Source organism: Crocuta crocuta, unplaced genomic scaffold (assembly GCF_008692635.1).
Source record: "Crocuta crocuta isolate KB4526 unplaced genomic scaffold, BGI_CrCroc_1.0 scaffold1156, whole genome shotgun sequence".
Classification (NCBI taxonomy): domain Eukaryota; kingdom Metazoa; phylum Chordata; class Mammalia; order Carnivora; family Hyaenidae; genus Crocuta; species Crocuta crocuta.
Genome location: NW_027528862.1, coordinates 416,650 through 430,618, shown reverse-complemented (window position 1 = coordinate 430,618; position 13,969 = coordinate 416,650).

The following is a 13,969-nucleotide window of genomic DNA, read 5'->3' as shown; positions in this document are numbered from 1 at the left end:
CAAAAATTGTGAGGATTTTCTTGAAGATGGCAAATAAGATACACTTGGTTGAGAAGCCAGAGTCTGTGAATCCGGAACACTATCCAGATATGGGAGAGGACTGCTGCAAGCATGAACTCTCTGTTTTCTAATATAGCCCTTCAAAGACAGATTATGTCACAAACATCTGGATCAGGGAAAGGGAGGCATGATGCCCCCATTTCAGAAGACGATGGTGAGTAAATGAACTAGTAAAAGCTAAATACAGAGTTAAACACAAATAATTAAAAATCTGTCTAGGAAGTGGTGCCTGACTGGTTTAGTTGGTAGGGCATAGGACTTGAGGATCTTGGGGTGGTGAGTTCGAGCCCCACATTGGGTATAGAGCTTACTTAATAAAAAAAAATCAAGCATAGTGAAACCATTCATATGAAAAATTAATGGCAAGATGCAAATAAATTTCTGGAGAGAGGATGGTGGTAGAGAGGGTACTTCTGCTTTGTTGCAATTGTTTTACAGTGAGAAGGAATTCATGTATATTTTGGCAGAAAATGTAAAGTTTGATAATACTTAGCACTGCTAATGGCAGTCAGTCATTCTGATGGCGACGGCATAGGCACTCTTCACCTTTCTGAAGAGTAAGATGGCAATCTATCGAAATTTTAAATATACCTTTCCCTTGATTCTACTTCTTCATATATATCCTCAGAAATACTTGTACACGTGCATAAAGATTTACATTACAGGATGTTCATTGCTGCATTATTTGTAGTAGAAAAAATTAGAAATAGCCAAATATCCAAAACTAAGGGAGTGGTTAAATAAAACAAGGAATGGCTGTACTATGAAATAGTATGCAGCCCTTAAAAAGAATGAGATCTCTATGCACTATCATGTTAAACTCTCTGAAGTATATTAAGTTTGAAAAGCAAATTGTAGAGCCAAACATACAGAAATGATACTATCAAAAAATACCAAAGCTGCCTATTTGTGGATATACAAGTAATATGTATAGAANCGTATAAGTTAACAAAACTGAAAGACAACCAGTAATAGAATTTAGTGTGTAGAACTTCCCAATCACTAATAGTTGAAAAAAAGTAAAAAGGGAAATTCAGTCAGTCCAGTAAGGAGAGGGGAAAAAGAAACAATAATGCAATAATTAGAATGTTTTAAAGTGAGAGAAATATGTATATTCATATACAGTATGCTATGCTGCCCTTAAAAGTGGTGGTGGGGTAGATCTGTGTATACTGACAAGGAAAGATGTCCATGATAAAAATAAACTCACAGAACAATTCATTTAAGTACGATTTATTTTTTAAGCAACAACTGTATGTTGCTAAATGTGTACAAAAAGATCGTTAATTAGCAAACTGTGAACTGAGGCCCCAGGCACTAGGTCTTTATACTTTAAAAAACTTTTTGGGGCACCTGGGTGGCTTAGTCAGTTGGACGTCCGACTTTCGCTTAGGTCATGATCTCGCGGTTCGTGGGTTCGAGCCCCGCGTCGGGCTCTGTGCTGACTGGCAGCTCAGAGCCTGGAGCCTGTTTCGGAGTCTGCGTTTCCCTCTCTCTCTCTGACCCTCCCCTGCTCACGCTGTCTCTCTCTCTCTCTCTCCTAGAAATAAATAAAAATATTAAAAAAAAACTTTTTGTTATATAGTTTTAATACATACAGAAGAATATGTGGGACATGTAAATTATGGAGCATTCTAAGAAAATAAACACCCATGAAACCCATCATCAACCTAAGAACTAGAACATTATCAGTGCTTTTGAATCTACGTAAATTCTCCTCTCTACTTTCCCCAGAACAATCCCCTATCCTGGATTTTGTGTTTATTTGTTCCCTTCTATATGTTAATGGTTTTACCACATTTTCTGTCCATTAAGTATTATTTTTGAGCTTTACAAAAAAGTTATCAATTGCGTGTATTCTGTGATTTGCTTTTCCCATTTAACATTTTTTGCGATTTATGCATGTAAAATAATTAATTTTTCAGTGTCATGTAGTATTTCATTGTGTGAATATGCCAGTTTATTTAGTCATTCTGTCAAAGAATATTTTGTCATTTTTTAAATGTTTACTTATTTTTGAGACAGAGAGAGAAACAGTTCAAGTGGGGGAGGGTCAGAAAGAGAGGGAGACACAGAACCTGAAGCAGGCTCTAGGCTGTGAGCTGTCAGCACAGATCCCCATGCAGGGCTCAAACCCATGAACCATGAGATCATGACCTGAGCCAAAGTTGGACACTGAACCCAGTGAGCCACCCAGGTGCCCCTTTTTTGCTATTTTTTGAAGTCTGTATCAAAAGTGATGCAGACTCATAACAGAAAATCCTTATCCTGTTTTTTCCTTTCTTTAGCATGTGTTAAATCACTTCACCCTTGTGCCACCACTAAACATTCTCCATATAGCTATTTTTATTTTATTTTATTTTTTTACATTTGTTTATTTTTGAGAGAGAGACAGAGCACAAGTTAGGGAGGGGCAGAGAGAGAAGGAGACACAGAATCTGAAGCAGGCTCCAGGCTCCGAGCTGTCAGCACAAAGCCTGACATGGGGCTCGAACTCACAAACCGTGAGATCATGACCTGAGCCTAAGTCGGACGCTCAACCGACTGAACCACCCAGGTGCCCCCTTCATATATCTGTTTTTAGCACTTAGGGCAAAGGTCAGCAATTTATTTTTTCTCTAAAGGACTAGATAGGAAATATTTTAGGTCCTTTCTGGCTGTATGGTCTGTCCCAACTACTGAACTCTTGTTTTAGCACGATAGCAACCACAAAAAATATGTAGATGAATGCATATGGCAGTAGTCCAATAAAATTTTCTTCATAAAAATAGGCAGCCGGCTGGGTTCAGTTCGACTGACTGTCCTTTCCCAAACTCTCCTTCCAGTTCATCTGAATTCTTGTAGCATTGTCCAGTACTGTGGTTATGTGTGCATCTGTATTATCTCATTTCACTCTTACTACTTTCTTTCTCATGCTTATCTTTCCCCTCATTCCCCGCCTCTGCAATTCCTGAACCAGTGTGGCTCACAGCAAGAATTATTTTCTGTAATGGGGTGCCTGGGTGGCTCAACCGATTAAGCGTCAGACATCAGCTCAGGTCATGATCTCAGAGTCTGTGAGTTCCAGCTCCGTATTGGGCTGTGTGCTGACAGCCCAGAGCCTGGAGCCTGTCTCAGATTCTCTCGGTCTCTCTCAAAACCTAAATATTAAAAAATTTTAAAACAAGAATTATCAGTAGCAATGAGAAGAAAAGCTAGAACAGCAGATAAAAAGGTCCAGCCAGATGTCTGAGGCTGGATACTCCCCTTGCATACTTTTGGCTTCTATACTCTTGATTGCTGCGTGTGTCCACCACCTGCCTGGTTAGCACCATGGATAAGGGTCCCCTCCCTTTTTCTTTGGTTTCTCAACCCTCTACCATCCCAGCCACAAAAGGAGGCTGATGCCAAGGCTCGGGGCCCAGCCTTTGGAGGTGACGCCACTGGGCCGGCACTGGTGCACAGTAAACAGTCTTTTCTGATTCCCTGAGTGTATGTGGCTTGTCTCTTCCTGGGCACCGAGTATTTGCTGTAACATATGGTGCNGCAGGCGGCCCCGCCACTGATTTCACTGGACCCAGACCCTTCCCGGGCCTGGCAATAGTCAGCCCCCGCTGTGCTCAGACAGACTCCAGGGGGCATCAGGAATTCTGCCAGGACGGGACATTGGATCGGGTAAGTGTTCCTGGGGAACCAGGACCGAGTTCAGGCCCACCCTAGAGGCAGAAGGGGAGTCTGATCACCTCCCGGGTGACACAGTTGCCACATAGGACAGGGAAGTCCTGGGTGGAAGTCTGCAATCTGTCTGAATGTGTGTGTGAGTGCCCGTGCTCCACGGTCATGGCTACGGAGCCTGAGTGGGTCCTAACCTGCGATTCCGTGATGACCTCATATGGCTTAAGGCAGAATCTGGTCTGCAGAGGCCTGATCCAAGTTAGGGGTTTATACTGACCTGCCAATGCTAAGAGGCGTCTAAATCCCTGCGAGGGGAGCGGCCAGGCGGACGAAGCGACCTCTTCCCTCATGTTTGTCCTACGACACCGTACATTGGGAGGGATCTATCTAGGATACCAGAATAAGAGGAAATTTCTCAAAACCAACTGTTTTGGAATATATGATGATTAAGAATATTAAAAAGCGATTTTCAGTGGCACCTGGGTGGCTCGGTTGATTGGGTGTTGGACTTTGGCTCAGGTCATGATCTTGCAATTCATGGGTTCGGGCCCATGTGGGGCTCTGTGCCAACAGCTCAGAGCCTGGAGCCTGCTTCTGATTCTGTGTCCCTCTCTCTCTCTGCCCCTCCCCTGCTCATATTCTGTCTCTCTCAAAAATAAATAAACATTAAAAAAATTAAATAAGTGAAAAGGGATTTTTAGGTGACTATGGGATCAAATTGACCTGCGGAGAAGTTATGCACCCTCTGTGAATTAGAATGGCCCATGTTTGGTGTAGGTTGGCCCCCTGAGGGCACCCTAGATGTCCCCACAGTCTGAGCTGTTTATAAAGTAGTTAGTGGAGACCCTGGCCCCCCAGATCAATTCCCATACATTGGTCAATGGCTGGAAATAGCCCAAGTCAAGCCTTCTTGGTTCTGGTTCTGTGTTAATAGTAAGGGGTAATGTAGGATCTTAGTGGCATGCGCTGAGAAGACTTCACAGCAGAAAAAACTGCCTCCCATCCTCCAAGAAAATTCAGAAGTCCTTCCATTTCCACCATCATATGCCCCCAGGGCGCCCCCCTCACCTGCCTGATAGTCCACCTCCATCAGTCATGTCTCCACCAGCAGCGAGCCTGCCCCAGTCAGGGACACCTGAACCAGTATGAAGATGCCTTAGGTCCATGGCTCAAGGTCGAAGGCTCAAGGTCCAAGGCCCTCAAAGGCAATGCAGATGCCATTGCAGGAGATTGGGGGTCCCCAGAGAATAGGCCCTGACAGGACCCTACAAAAGGGGCCATCAGTTTATACTACCAACTCTTTTCCACTAGTGACCTTCTCAACTGGAAACACTATATGCCGCCCTACTTGGAGAAGCCATAGGCGATGATAGATCTCCTAGATTCCATAATCCAGACTTGTCACCCTGTCTGAGTCAACTATAAGCAGCTTCTTCTTACCCTTTTCAACATGGAAGAGCGCTGACAAATTGTCACCGAAGCCAGAAAATGGCTCCAGACTCAGGCATCAGATGGGAATGTAGATGTTGAGTCTTGGGTATGGGAGGCTGTGCCTGAAGAGGAGCCCTGCTGGGACCCCCAACACAGAAGTGGGAACAGCTAGATTAGAAAGATACCAACTCACCTTCCTCCAGGGGGTAAAAGCAGGGGCCAAAAAGCCCACCAGCATGGCAAAGGTATCTGAGTTCCTACAAAAGCCAGAAGAGGGTCTGGCTGATTTCTATGAAAGATTATGTGAAGTCTTTGGAGTTTACACTCCATTCAACCCAGAAGCCCTCGAAAATCAGTGCATGGTCAATACTGTCTTTGTGGGACAAGCCCAAAGTGATATTTGCAGAAGCCCCACAGATTGGAAGGATTACCTGGAAAAAAGGCCACCGAATTATTGGAAAACACCAACAAGGTTTCTGTAAAGCAAGATTAAGCTGCCAGAAAGGAGGCAAACCAAAGAATGAAGCAAAAGGCAGCTCTCCTGGCCATGGCGTTGGGTCACCCACCCCCCCCAGAAGGGCCCCCCACAGAAACCACAAGGGATGCAAGAACAAAAAAGAAGGGCACCACTAGGACGGGATCAATGTGCCAACTGCAAGGAATATAGACACTGGAAAAATGAATGCCCCAACCACCAAAAAGGGAAACCAAAAACCTATTCTCTACCCAGCTGCTACCAACCAGAACCACCTGAGGCTGATAGGACTGGCAGAAATGAACTCTGATTTGGAAAGACTAGGCTCTATCCAACTAGGCTCCCAAGAGCCCATGGTCAAAATGAAGGGGGTGGGGCAAACAATAGACTTCATGGTTGATGGAGGGGCCAAACACTCTGTGGTGACACTTCTGTCAGGTTACAAAGTCACCATTATTTAAAAAAAAAAAAATTTTTTTTAAAAGAAGTTACCATTGTAGGAGCCACAGGGGTGCAAACCCAAAGGCCATTTTACAGTCCCCGACAGTGCCAGCTGGGGGTCACCAAGTAGTTCATGAATTCCTGTATCTACCTGACTGCCTGGTCTCACTGTTAGGTAGAGGCCTCCTAGCCAAATTGGACATAGAAATAGCCTTCTCCTCAGATGGGCAGACGCAATTGCGCCTAAACAGAAAGGCCCAATGCATGATTTTGTCCCTGACAATTCCACAGGAAGAGGAATGGAGACTATATACTTCCCTCCTGGTCAGCCAACCGTGGCTTCCGAGCTAGAAGCTGAATTCCCTTCATTTTGGGCAGAAGGAAACCCCTCTAGTCTGGCAAAAAAACACTCCCTGGTATTAACTGGTACTAACACTCCCTGATCTAAAGCCTGGGTTGCAACCTGTCAAAAAAATGCCAATATATGGTCCCACGGGAAGCATGCCTGAGGATTCAAACACACTTGGACAGGCTACTCAAATGGGGACTTCTGAAACAATGCCAGTCCCCATGGGATATTCCCCTGCTGCCCATGAAAAAGCCTGGGACAAATGATTACCACCCTGTGCAGGACCTAAGAGACGTTAATGAAGCAGTCATCACACTGCATTCAGTATTGCCTACTCATACCCTCAGAAGCAGGATGGTTCACATGCTTAGATTTAAAAGATGCCTTCTTCTGTGTCCAGCTAGTGCCTAATAGCCAACCCCTATTTGCTTTTGAATGGGAAAACCCTAGCACAGGGGCACAGGAACAGTTCACTTGGACTAGACTGCTGCAAGGATTCAAAAATTCATAAGCCTTATTCAGTGGGGCACTGGCATCTGATTTAGCCAGGTTTCCCGGACGGGACCTAGGATGCGTCCTCCTCCAATATATGGATGATCTTCTGCTAGCCGGTCCCACGCGGACCCAGTGCTGGGAGGGAACCAGGGCCCTACTCAGGCTACTAGTAGAGGCGGGTTACTGGGTGTCAAAGAAAAAGGCACAGATTTGCCAACAGGAAGTTAAGTATTTGGGGTTCACAATTACCCAAGGCAAACGGATGCTGGTAGCCTAAAGGAAACAGGCAGTCTGTGCCATTCAGGTTCCCACTATCCACCAGAAGATTTAAGAGTTCCTGGGAGCAGCAGGATTCTGTCAGATATGAATCCCAAGCTTCTCGGAGTTGGCCAGACCTCTATATGAGGCACTGAAGGGGTAAGAGAGAGCACCCCTTTTCTGGGGCCCTAATCAAGAAAAGGCGTTCGAAACTATAAAAGCAAAACTCATGGAGGCACCGGCCTTGGGACTCCCAGATGTATCCTGACATTTCAGCCTGTTCGTACATGAGAAGAATGGGGTGATCCTAGGGATTCTCACCCAGGAATATGGACCTTGGCAAAGACCAGTGGCAAACTTTTCAAAGCAGATTGACTCAATTATGGCAGGGTGGCCATGCTGTCTGAGGTCACTAGCAGCAACCACACTTTTAATCAAGGAAGCAGACAAACTCACATTGAGGCAAAACCTAAATGATAAGGATCCTCATCCATCTTGATGGATGCCAGAGGGCAACACTGGTTAACACATGCTTGGATGATACAGTATCAGGGACTGCTATGTGAGAACCCAAGAATAAGATTGGAAGCTGTAAAAACTCTAAATCCTGCCACTTTCTTGCCCACAGTGGCAGGGCTCTCAGAAGTCTAGTCTAGCTGACCTGACCTATCAGACAGGCCCTTACAAAATCATGACCTCATCCTGTATACCAATGGCAGTAGCTTCATGGACAAAGGCAAAAGATACGCTGGCTGGGCAATAGTCTCTAATTTTGAGGTCATAGAAGCAAAAGCCCTTCCACAAGGATGGTCAGCCCAAAGAGCAGACCTGTGGGCCCTAGTAAGAGCACTAGAACTCAGCAAAGACCAGCAGGCCAACATATACACTGACTCGCGCTATGCCTTCGCCACTCTACCTATACATGGCGCTCCATACAAGGAGAGAGGACTTTTGACTGCAGGAGGAAGAGGAATCAAAAATCAGGAAGAAATCCTAAAAACATTATGGGCAGTCTGGGATCCAAGGGAGGTAGCAGTCATCCACTTCAGGGGACACCAAAGAGGAAAAGGACTCGGTGTCAGAAGGTAACCAATGGGCAGATGCCGCAGCTAAACAAGCAGCAAGAAAACAAAACAACACCCTCAAAAATCATGATGGCCCCGGAACTGCCAAGGCACGCAATCCAAGAAACAAAATGGGCACAGCAGGAAAAGGGAGGGAGACAAAAAAAGGATGCTGGGTACTTCCAGACCAAAGAGTCTATACATCAGAGCAGCTAGCCCACCAGGTGGTTCTCCAACAGCATAAGCTCACCCACCTGGGAAAAACCACCCTTGAAATCTTAATGAGCTGTTACTATGTAATTGCTCTACTCCCATCCCTCTGTGCCTCCGTCTCTCAATGCTGCCTCCTCTGTGCTCAAAATAATGCCAAACAAGGCCCCACTGGGCCTATGGGAATCAAATGCTGTGGTCAGGCACCCTTCGAAGATTTAAAGGTAGACTTTATCGAAATAAGGCTCAGTAAAGGATACAAATATCTTTTGGTATTCATCTGCACATTTTCTGGCTGGGTTGAAGCCTTTCCCACACACACCAAAAAGGCAAGAGAAGTAACCAAGGCCTTACTAAGGGATAGCATTCCCAGACATGGAATGCAGTTAGCCTTAGGCTCAAGCAATGGCCCAGCTTTTGTGGCCAAGGTGATCCAACAAGTAGCCAAAGCCCTAGGTATCCAATGGAACTAACACGGAGCCTACTGGCCCCAGAGTTCAGGGAAAGTGGAAAGTATGAACGGGACCCTTAAATCAGCTATGGCAACAATGTCAGGAAACTAACTTGCCCTGGCCAGATATACTACCCCTAGCTCTTCTCTGAATACGTTGTACACCCTGGGCAAAAATAAGATTCTCCCCATTCGAGATCCGAGGACCTGCTTCACTAGTCAAATTCAAGGGGGACCCAACAGAACTATGGAATTTAGAAATATAAAAACAACTACAAGGACGAGGGAAAACTATTTGAGACACATAGATGGGTGACAGACAGGATACCGATTTCCCCAGGAATAACTGTACACTCCCACAAACCTGGGGAGCAGATTTGTATAAAAGATTGGAAAAAGAAACCGCTTAAACCTACCTGGAAGGGACCTTATTTAGTTGTGCTAACCACGCCCACAGCTCTCAAGATTGCAAGACCAAAAGCCTGGATCCACCATTTTTAAGTAAAGGCAGCCCACCTGTCACCTGACAACCACTGGGAACAGAAAGTAACTGCTAACCAGAATAATCCTCTACAGATCACCCTTAAGAAGATAGCAGATGATAAGCAGACTGCAGCCAACACCTGAGAACTCTCTGTAACCAGAAGCTTGAGGAAAATCACCAAGCAATTTAAATGAACTATAACAAATTGTTCTCTCATTTCATTGTCATCACCAACCTATTTTTCTTTTCATACTTGTTGCTATACTCTTTGCTGTAGGGCTAGACCTGCTAACTGCTGAAAGGGGAGGGCTAGGTCTCTTTCTAAATGAAGAATGCTGCTTCTGTGTCATCCAATCAGGGATAGTCTGAGATATGGTCCAGCCGTTAAGGGAGCAAATCAACCAAGGAAGACAGGAACTAGCAGATTCATTGAACTCTTGGAGCACATATTGATGCTCCAGTTGGACCATTCTAGCTGTTGCTACTCTCCTTTGAATGATGAAGAATCCTAGCTGCCTCACCCCTCCCTTTGACGTCCCTGTCCAGCAGGAAGAAGCCAGAACGGTCTTCGTCCCTCCTCCCATTCCCTGGCCCCCACAAACTGATTTTCTCTAAGTCGGCTACAGCAGCTTGAGATTCAAGAGGGGGTAGAAGAAGAAAAACTAGTAACAACAGATAAAAGGGTCCAGCCAGATGTCCGAGGCTGGATACTCCCCTTGCATACTTTTGGCTTCTGTACTCTTATTTGCCTCCTGTGTCCACCAACTGCCTGGTTAGCACCACAGATAAGGGCCCCCTCCCCTTTTCTTTGGTTTCTCAACCCTCTACCATCCCAGCCATAAAAGGAGGCCGATGCCAAGGCTCGGAGCTCAGCCTTTGGAGGTGACTCCACTGGGCCGGCAGTAGTGCACAATAGTCTTTTCTGATTCCCTGAGTGTGTGTGGCTTGTCTCTTCCTGGGCGCCGAGTATTTGCTGTAACAGCCACAGCTCCAACAGCAATTAGGGATAGGAGTAAGGCCTAGTGCTGAGAAGCCTAGGAATTAGCTGTACCAGAAATGAGAATGGAATGCTGTCTTAATTCCCCTCCATAGCACTCCTGGGAGATAGGTTAGGAGAAACTATACTGTTCACTGACAACTAGTTTCCTTGCCGATCCTGAATATGTCTTAGTCTTTCTCACCTTTAGGATTTAAACATGCACCCTAGTTTCCTTCTCTTTGCCCCTTTCCTCCTCCCATTCTTCTACCCTGGTTAATTCCCACTTACTCTCATGTATTTAAATTGAATTACTTTCGGGACGCCTGGGTGCCTCAGTTGATTGAGCTTCTGACTTTGGCTCCGGTCATGATCTCACGGTTCATGAATTCATGAGTTCCAGCCCCAAGTCAGGCTCTGTGCTCACAGCTCAGAGCCTGGAGCCTGCTTCAGATTCTGTGTCTCCCTCTTTCTCTGCCCCTCCCCTGCTCATGCTCAGTCTCTCAAAAAATGAAATAAAATGTTAAAAAATATTGTAAGTGATTACTTTCTTTGGAAGCTATTACTTTCTCTAGAAGCTATTTATAACTCCCCGCGCCTACCTTTCTCTACTCCGCCCCACCTTCTTAGGCTGTGCAGGTGTCGCTCCTTTGTGCTCCTATAGCAGCTTTTATCACTTTGTCCTCTAATTGTCTGCCTCACCCACTAGGCCAATTGAGAACTGTTTGAGGGCAAGGGTTGTCTTTGTATACTCAGTGACAGGTCCTCAGGCAAGGCTTCTTCAGTGTTTCTCTGGATTTGGCTAGGAGAAGGAACTGGTTTCTACCTCTAGTGAAGATCAGCTATTGGCTGAGGGTCCAGCCAAAGAATGGACTGATTCTCTAGAACCAAATTGCTATTGTCTCCTTGAATGTGCATTGCTTGCTGCTGGATCCTGTCTGAGCTGAATCCAAGCTTGGTCTCCTATTGAGTTCTGTGATTTGGCTTATCTCAATAAAGGAGGTTTTTTTTTTCTTTTTTTACTGTTTTGTTTATTTCTGAGAGAGAGCGAGAGCGAGAGAGAACACGAGCGTGAGCAGGGGAGGGTCAGAGAGAGAGGGAGACACAGAATCTGAAACAGGCTCCGGGCTCTGAGCTGTCAGCACAGAGCCCAACGCGGAGCTTGAACCCACAGACCGTGAGATCATGACCTGAACCGAAGTCGGACACTTAATCGACTGAGCCACCCAGGAGCCCCAGGAGTTATTTTTTTATTCCTCATTTGTTTTTCTCCTGGTGAGTGGGACTCTGAACGTCTTTTCCTAACTTGTCTATTACTTGAGACAATTCTGTGGCGTGTCTCCTTACTAAACTGGAAATTATGGGAAGTACCATATTTGGGTTTAGAGAAAAATTGTGTTTGGTTTAAGTCTGTGTGCTTTGTGTCCTTGGCAAGTCATTTTAACCTCCTTCTCTGAGCCTGTTTCTCATCTGTAAAATGGGGGTGGCACCTGACCTATCTTACAGTGTGGTTATGAGGTTAAAATAAGATTGTGTGTGAAAGTGCTTTGAAAAACTGTAAAATCAACCACAAATGGGATTTCGTATTAGTTCTGTATTCCCTTATGACATCTAGCACCGTGCCTTGCCCAGAGTAGTTGCTCAATACATTTTTGTTGAATGACCAAATGAACTGGCAAGAAAAATAATGCTATTGGTGGGAATAAAGGACATTTAATGGAATCAGGAAAAACAGATCACTTGGCAATAGAAGCATCCATATGGTGAATAATTCAGAGTTGGGCATTTATGGATAGTCCCAAATCTACACTCCCAATGTCTGGTCTTCATTTTGTTTATAAAAAATACTTAAATTTCTTTGAATAAGCTTTTGGCAGCTGAGATAAACTGGACTAGATCTTAAATATGCAGTCATCACAAAGCAGGATTGGCCCCAGGCCATACTGTGAGGTCAGCAAAATGTACTCTCAGAAATCTTTCCTCCCTTGCTGGTAACTTAACCCCCCCCCCATCCCCCATTGCAATGCCTAGTCCTAGTTCTGTTTACCTCCAGGCACTTAGGACTTTTGTATCATCCTTTGTTCCCAAGAAGGATTCACCTTAAAGGGTCAGGCACTGAGTCTCCCTGGCTAATTTGCATTTGAAAAAAAGGATTCCTAGAGAAGGAGACTATTTTTATCAAAAGGAATGAATAAATAATTGTGAAATTTCAGGCATTAAAGAGTACAAAGGCATGTCAGCCTCATTCAGATCACGATGGTACTTAGTTCACCTACAGCTGTGGTCTCAATCTTGGAGGTATGTAGATTCACCCTGAGAGCTTCTTAGAAATAATGATAATTGAGGCCCTACTCAGAGATTCTAAATCTGTTGGACTTGTTTCAAACCTGGGCAAAGGTGTGGTTTTTTTTTTTTTAAGTCCCCAGGCAATTCTGTTGTTTACTTGGAGTTGGGAACCACTGATTTAAACCTAAATTGGCTTTGCTCTCGAGAAAAAGAAAAGCCAAATGCCATTGGAATATCAAACCTTGAGGCTGGGTGGGAGTGAAAGGACTGTGATAGTCATTGATGAAGGGAAGGTTAAAAATAGGCCCGGCAGCTCCACAATAAGCAAGTGCTTAGCAGCACCAAAGAAAGAAGTCATCTGTGGTTGATCCAGCCCCCTACCCCAGACCCCCAGGGATAATGGCCTGTCTCTAACTGTTAGTCCTGAAATCTGCTTTCCAGATGGTTCACGGTGTAACTATAGGTAGAATCTCTGTGCTAAGGTGCTAAGTCCTTAAATGTTTGAGGTACCCAAATCAGTAAGTCTTAAGTTGATGAGATAATTTTCCGTAGAAGATAAATGATTTTGTTAAAAATATGAAATCTGTGTTATATTTATTTACATTGCACTGAGCACCACAGGTTTAGCATTTTTTATCAAGTTTCTTGCTTCATAAAGCCAACTCTAGGAGGGGTGCCTGAGTGGCTTAGTTGGTTGCGGCTGACTTCCCCTCAGGTCCTGATCCCATGGTTCCTGGGTTCCAGCCACACGTTAAGCTCTCTGCTGACAGNAAAATGGGCAAAAGGTGAGTTCACATTGTGTAATTGGATCATCTTTGCTTCAGCTTTGACCTCTTCAGTCATTCCCTAGCAGCCCCTTGCTGTTGAGAGCATCACAGAGCCCTTATTATGATATCATGTTGACCACCTCACCAATACCTGGTTTAACTTTTCTGTACTTACCTGCTTCAAAGATGGTCCTTCAGAAAGGCAGATAGGCAACATGGACTACCTTTTACCCACCAGTTGTTTTTTGTAGACACATTCTTAAACAATGCTTCCTGCAGAAACATCTTTAGTATTCTTCTGAGCAAGCACTATTTCCTATTTAAGGAAGATTCCACCCCGTGGACAACAAGGCTTCCAGGAGTGTCTGTCACTGACAAACTCCTCCTCTGAGATGTCTGGAGAAGACCCCGAACGAAGTAACTTTGGAAATCCCCATAATCAAAAAAGGGAATCAGGTTATACTCTTTTTTAAAGTTTTTAAAAATGTTACTTATTTTGAGAGACAGAGACAGCATGGGCAGGAGAGGAACAGAGAGAGAGAGAGAGAGAGAGAATCCCAAGAGTGCA